Source organism: Bos javanicus, chromosome 12 (assembly GCF_032452875.1).
Source record: "Bos javanicus breed banteng chromosome 12, ARS-OSU_banteng_1.0, whole genome shotgun sequence".
Classification (NCBI taxonomy): Eukaryota; Metazoa; Chordata; class Mammalia; order Artiodactyla; family Bovidae; genus Bos; species Bos javanicus.
Genome location: NC_083879.1, coordinates 84,743,149 through 84,760,515, shown reverse-complemented (window position 1 = coordinate 84,760,515; position 17,367 = coordinate 84,743,149). Strand labels below are relative to the sequence as shown.

Genomic DNA, 17,367 nt, shown 5'->3' with positions numbered 1-17,367 from the left:
GTGTATCTGGCTCTCATCAAAGCAGGTGACAGAGCCTTTTTAATGCTCATGGAACAGCAGGATGCCATGATCTGACTGATAGTAAGACTGGATGAAATGTAAAGGAGTGGATAGCCGTTAAAAAAAAAAAAAGGTGATTAATGTACTGATATCCACCTGACAGGAAGTTATTAGCAGCAAGGCGAAGGGCCCTGATGTGATTAGGTTCAGTCAAACACTTTTATCATTAACTTACTTGAAGGCATAGAAAACATGCTCCTCAAATGGGAAAGTGATCTAATGATCGGGAGGAAGAATCTACTACAGGAGATGAGTGTGTCAGATTCAAATAACCCAGACGTGCTAGCGTGAAGCTGAAACAAAGTGTCAGGCCCTTCTCCCCTAGAAATCCTTCTGAGCAAGGGATACGCCCATCAGCTCGAGGTTGGTGAGGATTCCTGCTTTTATCATGGCGAAGGGAGGCTGGCACTTCTCTTGTAAGAAATAACTCCGCAACAAGGGGCAAAAGAGAAATAAGTAAATTTCACTATTGATGAAAAGGAAGGAAGGGGGAAAACAGGAGAACAGTCTGTCAAAAGCAACAGACGTCAAACTTAGAAGTTATGGAAGGTGACCGCTGTGGTCTCAGGTCCCATAGAAGTCCGACAAAGTCCACAGGTTTGCAGGAAACAGCAACCCTGAGGAGCAGACCCAACCACACACCCACGAGGTCTGTAAGCTAGTCTCTCCAGTTGAAGGAGATTTGACTCACCTGTCTTAATCCCAGAGTGAGTCTGGCTCTGAGAAGTGGCTGAGCACACAAATGCACATTGGTGAGCTAGAGTTCATTATAGAACAGCAAACATGGTGCAATCACGCTGAGATTCTTTTTGGTAAAATTCAGTGCACGCTATAATACACAGTGTTCTCAAAGGTGTCATGAACCATTTGCTTTTCTACTTTACTGGGGAGAGCATGCCTGTGAATCACATTTAAAGAGGGCAGCTGGATCCTTTATCAAGATTTGAAGTGTACATAATCTTTGATTCAATAATTCCACTTTTGGAAAAAAATCTACTGATATATATGCATGTTGGCAAGATAATATGAAAAAATATAATATATAAAGTAGTATTATAAGCCTATAAGATACAGAATAAATATCAATTAGTCCATGCTGTTATAAAAAATGATTGAATAATCCTTCACTCTCGTGTGGATAAAAATAATTCTGCTAATATGTAAGTTAGCACAAACATACTTAATGTTGGAGTCAGAATGGAAGGCTGCAGCTCAGGACCGTGTCTTGCATGGGGGTCTTCCTCTCAAGGCCGTTTTCAGGAATTTCATTATGATATCTTTTCAAGCATCTCCCATATAACAAGTCTAGCCAATTGGTATGTTATTGTTTAGTTACTAAGTTGTGTACAACTCCTTTGCAATCCCATGGATTGAAGCTCACCAGGCTCCTCTGTCCATGGGATTTCCCAGGCAAGAATACTAGAGTGGGTTGCCATGCCCCCCTCCAGGGGATATTCCCCACCCAGGGATCAAACCTGCGTCTCCTGCATTGGCAGGCAGATTCTTCACTGCTGAGCCACCAGGGAAGCCCATTGGCTAATTGGTCTGACTGTCTGCAAAATCAAACTATTTGAAGAAGGTGATGTGTTTTTATGGATACCCAGAACATGAGTGCAGGCTCACACACTGGCAATAGAACCGCTGACACACTGACATCGTGAGAGATTATTTTGCATGTGTTTTATTTGTGGTGGATCATCGAGGTTTATACAAGTTAAAATACATGAGAGAATGAATTGTGTGGTTTGTGTCTTGTTTAGTTTTCTTCTTCGCAGGGACAACACAAGCCTATAGAGGATAAAAATTCCATGGACCAGAATGTGACTTTTTATGAATTGAATTCCAAGAATAGGATCATTACAACTGGAACTGAAAAAAAAAAAAAAGTCAAAGACTGCAATTAAGCAAGTCATTCACATCAATATCCGTGTCTGGGCTTTCAGCCCATGAGCTGGCTCATCGTCAAGGCCAACTTTGCATGACCCTAAATTCAACAGGTGTGTTAAAGCTATGAGCACCATGATTTGCTGTTTCGTGGGACAATTTGGTTACACAGTCCCCCTCTCTCCAAAAAGGCTGAGGCGTTTATACCGTCAAAGCTAAAAATCTAATCTTACTCATCACCTGGTAACATCCCCTGGCTTTTAACAGCTGTCTTAGGAAATGCCACCAAGAATGCAGACAAGAAACCACAAGAGATGGCAAAACCTCCCCAAAGGTGCCATTTTTGGTCTTTGTCATGTTGTTGACCTTGCATTTTCATGAGCACAGAAGTAAAGTCCAGATGTGCTCTTCTTCTTTTTGCAGGAGCTCCCCTGGATTTCAACTATGACTCTAAAACAGGAGGCTCAAGGTTCATATTTTACAAGAGTCTTTGTCTTGTCTAGTGCAGAAACTGCCCCTTTAGAGTGCAGGCTTTGTTCCTTTTTTATTGCAGCAATGTTCAGCATGCTGCTAAGTGTCCCCCTCTGGTCTTCAAGGTCCTCATCACTATTCTCTGAACAGAGACTTGCCTGCAGAACTATTTGCTATTGACCAGGGCTTCCCTCGGAGAAGGCAATGGCACCCCGCTCCAGTACTCTTGCCTGGAAAGTCCCATGGACGGAGGAGCCTGGTAGGCTGCAGTCCATGGGGTCGCTAAGAGTCGGATACGACTATGCAACTTCACTTTCACTTTTCACTTTCAGGCATTGGAGAAGGAAATGGCAACCCACTCCAGTGTTCTTGCCTGGAGAATCCCAGGGACAGGGGAGCCTGGTGGGCTGCCGTCTATGGGGTCACACAGAGTCGGACATGACTGAAGAGACTTAGCAGCAGCAGCAGCAGCAGCAGCAGGGCTTCTCTGGCAGCTCGGATGGTAAATAATCTACCTGCAATACAAGAGACTTGGGTTTGATCCCTGAGTCAGGAAGATCCCCTGGTGAAGGGAACGGCTACCCACTCCAGTATTCTGGCCTGGAGAATTCCATGGACTGCAGTCCAAGGGGTCACAGAGTTAGACACTCCCTCCCTTTCCCTTTCAAGGTTCCAAGTTTTTCTCAGAGGCTCAGACCTTGGGATTCAAGGCAGCGAGCGGTCCGGCTTGTGATTCTGTGGTCCTGCTATGATTACCTTTCAAATGCATTTGGGCTAAGTTTGTGTCCATCCTTTGCTAACAGATATATCCTGGATCTTTAGACTTAAATGCGTTTTCTCAGAAAAACCCAGCCATAATGTTGCATTAATGAAGCTTATTCATTAGGTTATGTAGGATTCTTTTCTCCCATCGATGTGAATATTTAGTTCCCATTCACGGTGAATTACATGGACATATTGATGCCAAAGGGCTTCCCTGGCCACTCAGATGGTGAAGAATCCGCCTGCCAATGCAGGAGATTCAGGTTCCACCCGGGGTCGAGAAGATCCCCTGGAGGAGAAATGGCTACCTACTCCAGCATTGTTGCTGGAGAATCTCATGATTCTCCAGCAAGAGAGGAGCCTGGCAGGCTACAGTCCATGAGTTCGCAGAGTCAGACACGACTGAGCAACTAACATAACACATTGACATTAAGACCGGACTGTGCAGAGACCATCTGTTAATATGTACTTTCTTTAAAAAAAAAAAAAAAGTCACAAATCAGAAAAAAATTACTTTGGAAAGAAAGAGGAAAACTCTTTTGCTAACTTGGGAAGAATAGGGTTTGAAAGAATGCCAAGCTGTGGTTCCCAAGTATAAGATCAAGGACTGTGTTTCCCAGTAGGAGGCATCCAGAAGCAATGCGCCTTTGTTCCAGCCCCCTCCTTTCCCTCCCAGTTCCTACTGGCCATAGTCTCCTGCGGCAAAACCATTCCCTCTGTGGCCGCCCTGCCTGTGATGGATAAAGGGCAAGGTGGTGGGGGGCGGGGGGGTCCACTTCACAGGCCACACGGGCCCCTCTGTGGACCCAAGCATATGCTGTCTGTATGTCCTCACTGAAGTCCCCAGTCAGACTATTTTTCTTCTGGCCTTTAACTGACTCCTGGGGGTTGTTTGGGCCGGTGGGCCTGGACCAAACCTCCTAGGAGCCAGAAGAGAGGAAAGGAGGGGGCCGGGGCTCGGCCAGCGGTAGGCCGTGTGAGTGCAGAATGGCCCCAGGGCGGCCAGTGGCTGCAGCGAGGCCTGGAAGCGCTCCACAGCAGGGCGTCCTCCGACCCCAGCTCCAGCCTCCCCGGGACCCCCCTCTCCCGGCGACTCCAACAGGGCTTTGTCCGGGCCCAAGCAGCACCTAAATTGAGCCCCGGCAGCCGGTGAAGGTTTACAGGCTCAACAAGGACCAGCCGTGGGACAACCGGGGCGCCCGGCATGTCATCCCGCCGCGGGGAGTGGCGCAAGGGCACATCCCTGCCAGTCAGAACCTGGTAAAACGTGGTCCCCCGGGGAAGGGAATGGCAAACCACATCAGTGTTTTTGCCTCAAGAGCCCCGTGAACAGAGTGAAAAGGGAAAAGGCCATGACACCGGAAGACGAGTCCCCAGGTCAGGTGGTGTCCAATGTACTTCCAGGGGAGAGCAGAAAAACCGCTCCCGAAAGAACGCAGAGGCTCGGCTAAAGCGGAAACGGAAACATCTCTCAGTTGCGCCTGTGTCTGGCTGTTTCAAGGAGCTTGGCTAACTGAAGCTGCTGTTCCCTGGCAGTTCCTAAAAGGGTCCCTTTTTAGCAAATGGCCAAGCCTCATAATTTCCCCTAGACAGCTTGTTTGCTTGCCCTGTGCGAGCTCATGGTGATGGCAATGAACTTGAACTTTTGAGTGATAATTTCGCATAGCACGGGGCACGTGATTCAGAACCCACACCGGGTCTTCCCGTTCCTCGTGCAGTGCCGGGCGTTGCCCTGGACTCCGGTTCCACCAGACGTGTGAACAATCTCCATCACAAAGGGAAGGAGCCGCACAAAAGAGTCAGGGCTGCTCTGAGAACGGGCTCTGCCCCCCTGGGGTTTCCTTACGGCCTGACAACCTGAGCTGCGGGGACAACCTGCACAGATGGTGTCGGCAGCTGTGGGAACCAGGTGCAGATCTGGACCGACTTCAGGAGGTCTCTCGTGCTGTTAGAACGATACAGACGCTCTCTAGAGAGCGGTGGGAGGAAAGGGGAGTGGGCAGGGGTGCCAGCTGTCCCTCTGGTCTGCCTAGGTTGGTACCTACCGCCCTCCCCACCCGTGTCGGTAATGTGACCTTTATGTCACCTGTACAAAAGCCTGTCTCTCTCTCTACCGGGGAGAGAGACACAGGAGCTGCACGGGATGGGGAGAGAGTTAAATTCTCACCAGCAGCACAGGAAATAGTAAACAAACGCTCTCCTCTCCCGCCTCCCAGCCCCGGGTTTCAATTAGAGATGTAAATATATTCAAATGTTCTGCCTGATACACCCTAGGGTGGTGCTGGAAATTTGCTGCCGTAGGCAAGATGGGGGAAAAAAAGAGCCACAAACCCACCTACCCCCTCACAGCTTACAGACCCTCCCATAATAAAGTCACTAAAACATTTTGCTGCCCTAGGCAACCACCTGCTTTTCCTGTAAAACCCATCCTAGGCCTGAATCCAACTCAGCCCTGTGGATTCAGATCACAGGAAGACAACCTCAGGTCAGGGCGAAAAGCAATTCAAGTGCATTCTAATGAATCAGTAAAACAACAGTCACCCCTCCAAACTAGACTGCTTTCAAGCTCTTCTTGTTAAACCATGGATCTTTAGTTCTTTGCTGTCAGGAAAAGACTGAAGGCAAAAGGAGAAGGGGGTGGCAGAGGATGAGATGATTGTATGGCATCACTCACGCAATGGACATGAATCTGAGCAAACTCCGGGAGATGGTGAAGGACAGGGGAGCCCGGTGTGCTACAGTCCAGGGGATCACAAAGAGGCAGACGCAACTTATGGCTGAACCACAAAAACAACATTGCTGTCATATTTCCTTTGGGATTAGAAATTCTAGATTACTTAGGAAGAAGCAAAGAGGAATGAAGTGGGTTTTTTTGTTTGTTTTACCAGAAACAAATTTTATCTCTATTTCCTTCCCTTTTGATCACTTTTCCAACTTTCATATTATTGTATCACATGTCCCTTCCAATGTTACCTGGCTGGTCACTGAAAGTGAAACTTGCTCAGTCATGTCCAACTCTCGGCAACCCCATGGACATCCATGGAATTCTGCAGGCCAGAAGGGAATAGCCTTTCCCTTCTCCAGGGGATCTTCCCAACCCAAGGATCGAACCCACATCTCCTGCATTGCAGGCTGCTTCTTTACCAGCTGAGCCACAGGGGAAGCCCGGTCACCACACATTTTAAAAAATCCCTTTGAAAAAGAACAAAAATAAGCGAGTCAAAGTGATGGCTGCATCGAATAGCTTCTTGGTGTCCATGTATGCACTGTGCATCTGTGTGACTTGCCTGCTGTGTGTGGGGGCAGTCGGCCCCCCCATTTGTGGGGGCCAAGTCAACAATGCAAATGTAGCCTTCACACCTGTTACAAAAGGAGCTGGCAAATAGTTAATTCTGCCTGCTTATCCATACCCAGAAAGCTTGGATTTGAATTGGATATTCTCAGATCCTTCTAACATCTAAGCTGGAATCAGGACTGGGCTTCATGACCCGGCCCCTCTTCTAGCTTCTTACCTTGGTCTTTGGTGTGCAGGTGGGCCCCCAGCCTGCAAGTCCAGGTTCAGCCCATTCCCCACAAATAGTGCTGGCTCCCTGGGGTTGCAGGACCCCTCAGGATGATGGATGGGAACCTGTTACAGGCTTTGAATGTGAATTCAAGAGTGTTTCTTCGGGATTCTTGGATCCAGAGGATGCAGAGTGTGGACTAGAAAAGAAAGCATCTCGCTCTTTGGAAGGACGAGGCCAGAGGAGGACCAGAGGGGGACCTCCTTAGCTCGGGCCGAACAGTGACCTGCATTCGTCTGTTGGGACCTTGTAAGCTTGATTCTAGCCAGGAGTCTGCACTCTGATCACATATCAAGTTCATTATCTCATTTAGTCCATGCAGCTCCTGCAGGCTGTGTGTCACTCCAAGCAAGGGAAGGCACCCTGGGGGAATTAGCTCCCATAGGGGTAAGTGTACAGCAGAGATGACCCTGAGAGGGGACACGTGTCCCACTTCTCTCCACTACACCCAGGATGTGGGGCATTGAGTGAGCATCACGTAAGGACGGAAGAGGAGCAATGAGAGCCCAAAGCTCTCACGGAAGAACATTCTTCTACCAGCCGAGGAAGGAAGACAGGGTATTGAACTGTCAGGGACTCTCCAATAGGAGATCAAAAACTGCAGTGCTGGAGGAGACTCTTGAGAGTCCCTTGGACTGCAAGGAGATCCAACCAGTCCATCCTGAAGGAAATCAACCCAACTATTCATTGGAAGGACTGACGCTGAAACTGAAGCTCTAATACTTTGGCCACCTGAGGCGAAGAGTGGACTCCTTGGAAAAGACCCTGGTGCTGGGAAAGACTGAAGGCAGGAGAAAAAGGGGACGACAGAGGATGAGATGGTTGGATGGCATCACCGACTCAACAGATGTGAGTTTGAGCAAGCGCTGGGATTTGGTGAAGGACAGGGAGGCCTGGCGTGCTGCAGTCCATGAGGTCGCAAAGAGCTGGACACGACTGAGTGACTGAACAACAACTGCATCTCCAATAAGAGGAGGAGGAGCTTATAAATGACATGGAAGAGTCAGAGTCTCTGCCAGCGTCTCAGGACAGTGAAGCCACCTGTCAGGCGTGAGGAACTCCCCAGCCTGCTCTCCCCCGAGCCGTCCTCTCAAAGCCCTGGCCGCTGCAGGGCACTGGTGGGCCCAACCCCCCAAACTCCTCGAGCCCTCGCTTTCAAGTGGAGTCACATACCTGTTGTGCACCTCATAGCTGCTGCAGAAGGTGGTTTTTATGGCCTCTGTAATGAGCTCATTTCTGCATTAGGCGGCCTCTCAGTCCAGTCAGGAAACTTAACACCTGGAGCTCCAGGTCTTTCTGAAATGCCCTGTATTCTGATACGTGGATTTAGAGTCAGGTTCCAAACCCGAAAGTCAGGGGTTGAAATGTCAACATTTCTCAGCCCAGGAGCCTCCTACCTAGGGGCAGTTTGGGTAGCGTTGCCATGGTAACCCCCAGCCAGTTTCAGATAACTGATGGTTACCCAGTGCAGGACAAAGGAGGAAAGATCAGCTTTCCAGGCCAGGTCCAGTGTGAAGGCTGAAGAATGAGGAAAGCCCCATTTCCCAGCATGGAGGATTCTGCAGCTCGGAGCAGGGATATAGCACGGGTTTACGAACACTGACCACGAGCACCCTCCAACTAGCGCATGCCAATGGTGTTTTCGTCTTCCTGCTCTGCAGTCATTATCCTTAAACTGTAAACGTCGGCGCAAAGAAATACAATCTGTGAAATCCTTCTTTTGTGTTTAGATGGAAAAACAGACGTGGTGTCTGAGAAACATCATCTTCCCTTCCCACCTGCCTCCTGCCTAGTGGGCTTCAGCATCCAGGCTGAGGGCTGATGCGGTTCCAGTGGGTGGAGCTGCCAGCAGACGCTGGGGATTCCAGGTGAGAGAGGCAGGAAGAGTCCCACACTGAGAGATGCCCAGTGAGGCAGTGGCCTCAAAGTACCATGTCCATTGGCACCGCCAATACTTGGAGCAAAGAGAAAGCTGTCTGGTCCTTCTTGTAAAATCCATTTGTTTCAGAAAACATAAGAGCACAACATTTAAGGTTGAGCCATCCAGTTCAGAAACAGATCCACTCTCTGAATTTAAAGGACCACAAATTTCTCGGTACTTGAACCGTAATATTGATGCTGTGAGTATTGACTTGCACAAGGCACACTCAGGAAGGAATCCTGATTAAATGTAATGGGAAAATGATGACCTACGTACCCCTCATTGACATCATTATGACATCAACCAGTTTGCATTCTTGCTAGATGAACAAATTTGTGTATTAAAAAAACAAAACAAAACCGGGGATCGTGGTGAAAGCAAAGCGGTTGTTAATTAAGAACTGAATCCATAACTACGATGCATGGTTATGACTCATCCAGGTCAAAAACAGATTGTGAGTCTTGAAACCCGGCCTTGATTATTTGATATCATATGATAATGCAGCATGCAGTGTTTGCTAAGTGCTTGCGTAGGAACTGAAGGCTGTAGGCTCTGGTTGCTCAGCCTCCGGGGCCACCTCCTACGTGTCAGGAAAACAAGGCAGTGCATAAAGGTGATTTTCAATCTCCGCTGCACATTAGAGTCACCTGGGAAGTATACTTACAAGTGTGAGGAGGGAGTCCCATCCCACACACGAAGAATTAAAATTTTCAGGCAGATGTGCTTTGCACTCACTCTCTAAATATTTCTAAGAGCGTCCGGGCTTCAGAACTGCTGTACGACTAGCTTGACTTGTCGAATTTCCGTTCATTCCAGAATACCATGTCTTATTGGCAGTGACTGGGCTTCCCAGGTGGCTCAGTGGTAAAGAATACACCTGCCAATGCTGGAGACTCAGGAGACACAGGTTCAATCCCTGGGTCAGGAAGATCCCCTGGAGAAGGAAATGGCAATCCATTCCAATATTCTTGCCTGGGAAATCCCATGGACAGAGGAGCCTGGTGGGCCACAGTCCATGGGGGCTGCAAAAGACTGAACAACAACAACAAAGGTTCCCACCCCTGAGAACATCTCCTGAGAATCCCTTGAAGGACCTGGTATCCGGCAGGTGGCTCAGGCAGCACTTCTGAGCTCCCGACCCATTTGCCTGAGTCTGGGTCTTGGAAACTCGGGTTTCTAACAAGTTCCTAATCAGTCCTGATGCTGCTCTCTGGGTACCAGCCTCTGAGAGTCTCTCTACTAGGGTATATTTACACCCCCAAATTGCACGCAACAAGCTTGCAATTTAATAATATGTATGTGATAGTATGATGTTATAATTTCACAGCCTAACGACTTCCCATAACAGGATCCCCCAATCAAATGATTGCATTTCTGTGGGTGGTTCTTGGTGACACAGCCCAGGGAAAGAAGACCCTGGAAAGTGTCCAGAGGGTTAACTCCCTGGAGGTGTCTGCAGATGGTCCCTAAGCATCACTGCTCAGCCTTCATTGCCTTACGATTGCTCGAGTCTTCACCCCAAACGGGCAGAGACAGTTTGTTCTCCCGGCACACTTTCCACTTTGCTCCCCTCCCCCCATCCATCATCTGCGGCGCTGGCTCTGGGACCAGCACACACGATAAAGCCGACGGGCAGCTTCACCTGTGCTATTTCCCAAACGTTTTGGCTCCCCCGCTTCTGGTACCTGGAAGCTTCCTCCTCCAGGGTTCCCGTTGCGGAGCGAGGGCCTTGTGGCAGGGGCAGCCAGTGAGTGACGAACTGTGCATCCTCGTCAGGCTGAGCGTCCGTCACTCAGAAAAGCACACTTTGCATCTTCCACCTTCCTAAGCAGTGTCTCTGCTCTCTCAGCCTCAGATGCAGAACGAGGAGACACTCCAAGTGATGGGCGTGGAAACGCTGAGAGAGAAATAAACCGACTGCTGCCAAACCTCCGAGACCCCCAGGCTGTTTGTGACTGCAGCAGACCGCGCATATCCTGACGCAGACGCCGGGGCCGGTTGCCTTTGCCTGGATTCACACCAACCGAGAACGCTTCCGGTCCAACCGAGAACGCTTCCGGTCCTCGGAGTGACCGCCCAATGAGCAGTCAGTGCTTCTGCCCCTGTCTCTTCCCTGGGTCTGAACTTCTGCCTTGCATGCTTGCTACTCAAAATCTGAATACAAATTGCCGCGCCTTCATTTTTAAACTGTTGAATGTTGACAAAAGAATAGTCGGTTCTGGTTTCCTAGTTTTCCCAGTTCATGTTTCTTCACCTGTCACGTGATAACAGACACAGAAGCCGCCTTCGGGAGGCTTGGTGTCAAAGGTCTATCTGAATTTCAGTGGATGTCAGACTCCCAGTGGTCCAGAGCCCCCGACTTGGGGCACCCAGAGTCTTCTGGTGTGTGCCGGGACATCCCCTCTGTGGTGTGACTGTGCCCTGGGGCCTCCCCCAGGCACGGCCTTCTCCACAGCCACTTCTCTTACCACAGCCGGCTCTCTGCAGAAGAACTAGTTTGGAGGAAGTGTTGTGTGTTTTCCTTTCAACACATCTGGGCTAAAACCTGTATGCTTTGTATGAGGTCCATCCAAATGTCTGATGTCGTCAATTCCTGAGTGTCCTCTAGGTAAGTTCAAGGCACAGAATTCAGAGCTCGGCGTGAGTCATTGGACCTTCACAACAAACTGGGAGTAAGTATTGAACCCATGTCACAGGTTAGGAAACTGAACCTCAGAAAGGGCAGGCTTGTAGCCCAAGATTCAGGCTTCACTGCTCAGTAGCTCAGTCATGTCTGACTCTTCGTGATCCCGTGTATTGTAGCCCACCAGGTTCCTTTGACTGTGGGGATTCTCCAGGCAAGAATACTGGAGTGGGTTGCCACGCCCTCCTCCAGGGGACCTTCCCAACCTGGGGATCGAGCCCAGGTTTCCTGAAGTGCAGGTGGAGTCTTTACTGTCCGAGCCGCCAGGGAAGCCCATATATATACATGCATCCCCTCTTTGGGGGATTCGCTTCTCATTCAGGCCCCCACGGAGCACTGAGTACAGCTCCCTGTGCTGCACGGCAGGTTCTCGTTCATTGCCTGTTGTACACACATCATCTGTCAGCAGCGTACATGTGTCAACCCCAGTCTCCCAACTCATCCCACCCTCTTTACCCACTTGGAATCCATGCCTTTTTTTCTCTGTGTCTCTATTTCTGCTTTGTAAATAAGATAGTCCATACCATTTTTTTTTTTTTTTTTTTCTACAAGAGGTTTTAAAAGTGCAGAATACAGTCCTGGGCTTGGGAACTCAAAGTTCTTTCCAAAACTGGAATGACTGAACCTCACCCCAAGCAGTGCTCAAAATAATAGCCCTTATGACTATTCTTGTTAGCGACCATCGGTGGAATAGTATTTTCTCTGGAGTCATTCTGTCGAATTCACTTTATGTATCAGTAAATGGGCTCTTTCAAACAGTCGTCCAAATAGAAAAGATGATCCGCTCAGCCACACAGAGTGAGAGCAACAATCTTCATACACTCCGGATCCAAGGCTAATTTGCAGGGGTATATGTCTATTTTCATTTTCTCTGGAGATAATCCCATAATACGAAGCTTCTCCACAGGGAGAAAATTCCACGGTGGGGGATGAGAGGTCCCAGCTCTGCTCTGAGGATTCACCTCTGGGCCAGAAGACCCCATGTCAGGGCCCCGTTCCCCTAAGCCCCCACCACACAAAAAGGAGATGGGAAAGCCCTAATGCTCTTTACCTGGCTCCCATGCAAAGCAGAAGACAGCTGGCTGATTTTCAGCTTCCAGTGGGGTGATTCATTAGAGAAACAAAATTAATGCTTGTGAAATTTGGGAAGCAGATTTATTACAGTCTGAGGACCTGCTCATTAAAATTTAATTTCTACAAAGTGGAAATAAATACAGATTTACTGAAGATCTTAAAAAGAAAATGATTGGGGTAAGTGTTGGGAGGAAGGAAAAGAAATCAAGTTCTTTGTCCTGAACCAAAGTGGAAACTAAGAATTGTTTTGAATTTTCACCTCTGAAAGCTTGAGTTTTACAAAATGCTTTGGAGAAGGGAATCTCTTTTCGAATACATAATCTACTTTGCTTTCAGTTTTTCCTTTGTTTTAAAATGTGTACTCAAATCACTTGCTAAATGAATATTATCAGTCTTGGTTTACCTTTGGGTATGAGGATCTTCCCATCCTATAACCCCACAGTAATGTCTGTGAAGATAAAGGCTGGGGAGACTTCCTTGGTGGTCTAGTGGTTAAGACATTGCCTTCCAATGCAAGTGGTGTGGGTTCAATCCCTGTTCAGGGAGCTAAGATCCTGAATGCCATGCTGTCAGCCAAAAAAGAAAGAGAAGAAAAAGGAAAGTATAAAGAGAACTTGAAAAACCCCAGAGGGTTGGAAAGTTGAGAAAGGCCATAGCAGCTGCCATGAGGGATGACTAACTCCAGTTCTGCACCCTTCCTGGAGGAGGGAGCACTTGGCCCCTCTGGGTTTCCTTATTTCTGGTGGTTGTGAGATGCAAGTAAAACGTAAGACATCTGTAAAGCACTGCCCTGGCATATCCTAAGTCCTCAAGCGATGGTTGTGGTTATTTATTAAATATTCTATGACACACCAGTAATATATGTGATCCTTTTGTTGTTTTTTGTTTAGTCGCTCAGTCATGTCCGACTCTTTGCAACCCCATGGACTGTAGCCCACCAGGCTCCTCTGTCCATGGAATTCTCCAAGCAAGGATACTGGAGTGAGTTGCATTTCTTCCTCCAGAAGGTCTTCCGGACCCAGAGATAGAATCCGAGTCTCTGCTTGGCAGGCAGATTCTTTACCCCTGACCTACCAGGGAAGCCCACATGTGGTCCTAAAGTGGAAGAATTTCCCACGCTTTATCCTGAAGATGACCAAGATCTTTTCTCTAACATGGAATCTGGTCTCGTTCCTACTTGCTTTGTTCACCACAGGCCATGTTGCAGAGATGGGGAGGTTTGTTTAATTAAAGAGATATGTGCAATTTTGGCTAGTGGTCAAACATGCCCTACAGTGGGGCTCATTCCAAAGTTAACAATTATCTCAACCTTGGGGCTTCCCTTGTAGCTCAGTTGTTAAAGAATCTGCCTACAATGCAGGAGACCCGGGTTTGATTCCTGGGTTGGGAAGATCCCCTGGAGAAGGAAATGGCAACCCACTCCAGTATTCTTGCCTGGATAATCCCATGGACTGTAGCCTGCCAGGCTCCTTTGTCCATGGGGTTGCAAGAGTTGGACACGACTTAGCGACTAAATCTCCACCACCAATATTTACCTTATCAAGGGAGCTGCACTCTTTGCCTTTTCTTTCAGGGAACTCTCCTGCTGAATAAAGCTCAGATCAGTCAAGGCAAGTGTTAGCTTTTCAGAGCATCGCGCTCTGAACCTGGGAGGTGGGTTTCGGGTCACTTTGAGGGTTGCAGGTGGGTTGAGGGTCTCCTTTGATAGGGGGTTGAGACCCCCTATCTTCACAGTAACATTGTTTCACCTTGCATGTCTGATTGATAGCTTTTAGCAGGTGGCCTCTGCTGAAACATACGTTTTCTTCTTCCAAATTATGTCAGCGTGTGGCATAATGGATAAAGCCCTGATCATTTTCTTCTGCTAAGAACAAGTGAAACTTTCTGAAAACCTTACCAAGAAGTAACTGTATTGATTCTTTTAATTATTTTCGTAGTTGACCATTTTATCTTATCCAAGTATACACCCACCCACCACTGAACTGAGTGTGGTATATAGAGTCTTGGGATGTGGGCCCCCTCCCTCAGAGGGTCATAACCAAGGTCAGTGTGAAGTGACTGAAACACGAGACTGGTCACCCCAGAGCCACAGCCCAGCCTTTAATAATGGCCAGATGTACAAGCAGGACTTAATACCTGTTATAAACAAATGATTCAGGCCTCTAACTTGCACCTGATTTCTGAATTACTTTGAGATGGAGGGTCCAGCCTTCACACTGCTGTCCTGTGTTTCTGTAACACTGAATTGCGTTATGTGATGATGATGCGCCAAATTAAGAGGTGAATGGTGACCACAGAAGCTTATGCAGATCTCAGGGTTAATTTACCAGCCCTGTCATCAACCCCCAGGAGAGAGAGCCTCTCCGTGGGGACCCGGCTGTGGAAGATACAAGAACGTGTGCCACATCACACCTCTTGGGAGGAACTTCGACCTAGGTGAGAAGATTTATGGGCAAGAAGTAATTAGAGAATAATACAATTCAGTAGATAGTCAAGCACTTAACCGACCATAAATATGACCGATTAATGAGGAGAGGTGTTTAATGGCACTGAATAAGAGAAGATCCTTTTTGAAAGAAGGCAAAAACGGGTTGGATTTGAGATAGTTTTACTCCCTATATATAAATTTTTGGCAAATAATCCTTATTGATATATATTAATTTTGACGGTGTTACATACATTTTCAATATTCAGTATTATAATATATAGGGCCTCCCTAACGGCTCAGATGGTGAAGAATCCATCTGCAGCGCATGTGGGAGGCCTAGACTTGGTCCCTGGTTCAGGAAGATCCCCTGGAGAAGGGAGTGGCTACCCACCCCAGTCTTCTTGCCTAAAAATTCTATGGACAGAGGAGTCTGGAGAGCTATAGTCCATGGGGTGGCAAAGAGTTGGACACAACTGAGCAAACAGACACACACGTTATAACATGTATGTTTGCATTGCCAAAATTATTTGCTCAAAATTTGTATGTCTGTGTATGTGAGCATGCTAAGTCACTTCAGTTGTGTCTGACTGTTTTCAGCCTTATGGACTGTAACCGCCAGGCTCCTCTGTTGTGTGTGTATAGCGTTGCCAAAAATTATTTATGCACAAAAAGCAACAGAATATAACACATACAACACTGCTCCTTAAGGTACTTTATTGCACGTGCACACATACATACACACACACACACACACACACACACACCCCACTATATGCTCCAGCACCACTGAACCATTTGAGGACTTGGAAAAAATGTTGTGTGGCTTCAAAATGTTATTGTACTAATTCTCAACCTTGACCACACAGATAAATCACAGGGGAGCTTTAAAGATTACTAATGTCCGAGAAGAATCAGGCGCAATCGGGTGCATTCAGGAAGGTATAGCCAGAGACATCACTGTCTGAAATAATCAAATCTCTTGTTTGGGTGACAGCATCCGGGCAGGACCTGCATTTTAGGGCTGTGGGTAATTCCAGTGTGCAGCCAGGGCTGGAGCAGCACTCCTCCAGGCGAGTGTCAGCTATATTTTCTCTCAAATTCCCTCTCTCGAGGTTCTGTCTTTCAGGTGAGCCTCTTTGGACCTGTCAAAACCATCACAGAGTTAAACTTTGCAATAAAATCCCTGCTCCTCCATGTTTCCAGTGCTGGTATAGAGAGTCACTCTTTCCTCTGTATCTTGAACGGAAGGATAGTTCACGTTCCGCCAAGTCAAAGCAGGTGACACCCATGGACCAGTGGCTTCACGGTGTGAAAACTGGGACACATCGGAGGTGTATTTCAGACTCCACAGTTCCTCAAGGGGCCAGGCTGAAGCAACAAGCCTTCTGCAGTCACAACCCCTGCCTCCTTAACCATCCCTGCTCTGGGCTCACGCCCTGCCCAGGGTGCCATGGAAGCACATCGTATTCTTGGCTGATTCTGCAAGAGACTAAGACATAAAACCTAAGGCATTCACAGTGGTGTTTAATCCAGGGGTGGACAGGAGCTGGCCTGTGTGTGTGTGTGTGTGTGTGTGCTCAGTTGCTCAGTCACTCTGTCTTATCTGACTCTTTGCAACTCAATGGAGTGTAGCCTGCTAGTCTCCTCCTTCCATAGGATTATCCAGGCAAGAATACTGGAGGGGGTTCCCATGCCCTCCTCCAGGGCATCTTCCTGACCCAGGGATCGAACCTGAGTCTCTTGTGTCTCCTGCATTGGCAGGTGAATTCTTTACCATTGCGCCACTGGGAAGCTTCTACCAGCGTACAAAAACTAATTGTGAACATCTTGTCTCAGATCTGTACTGAGGGAAGTCATATTGATAGCTTGAAACCAGCCACAGTGGGATGTGGCAGAGAGACTGAGGATTTAGAGAAATTGTATGAGTAGAAGCCATGAGAGCAGTTGTTGGATAAAGGAGTGTTACAGATAATTTTAAGACAATTCTGACTCAGGGAAAGGTGGTTCCATGGTGCATTTGGTCTGAGGTGCAAAGTAGATGTGCAGTTTGAGAATCCAGGAAATGAACCAGACCTCCCACCTTCAGAGGTCACAGGCTCATCATAGCAGGTCAAACCAGAACCGGAACGATGGTTGTACCATGGGGAAGGGACTTTGGAACTTTCCAAGATACATGAGACCTTAGTTACAGGTAGGAAGTGACCTGGCAAGAGCAGAAAATAAGCCGGTTCCCTGGGTCTCCTTCTACCTGATTAGACACTCTTTCCTAGGTCGTTGTTTCTCCTAGTCCCCTGGGTGGTTCTCGTTGCCATCCAGACGTGCAGTGGCCTCCTCGGGGTAGCGCTCTGGCTAGCTCCCCGCCTCTCCCGTAGGTTCTGTGCTGTTGTCTCCGATGCTGCTTCTGTTCACTCGAGAGCTCCTCCGTGGGGCTCTTCCCCCAAACCCTGGAGGTTTGCTGACGGTTTCTTTGGCGCTGTTCCCAGTGAACAGTTTGTAGGCTCCTTCTCTCTGTTTCCAGTGA

At 48.1% G+C, this 17,367-nt stretch overlaps 1 long non-coding RNA gene across 1 annotated transcript; it reads right to left on the bottom strand.

Annotated features, from left to right (window-relative positions):
• Positions 1 to 1,725: 1,725 nt before the first annotated feature.
• LOC133258603 (uncharacterized) lies at positions 1,726 to 9,650 on the bottom strand. Its single transcript, XR_009740095.1, has 2 exons — positions 7,914 to 9,650; positions 1,726 to 1,929 (listed from the first exon to the last, which is right to left on the bottom strand). It is a non-coding gene; the product is annotated as an uncharacterized LOC133258603 (long non-coding RNA).
• Positions 9,651 to 17,367: the final 7,717 nt, after the last annotated feature.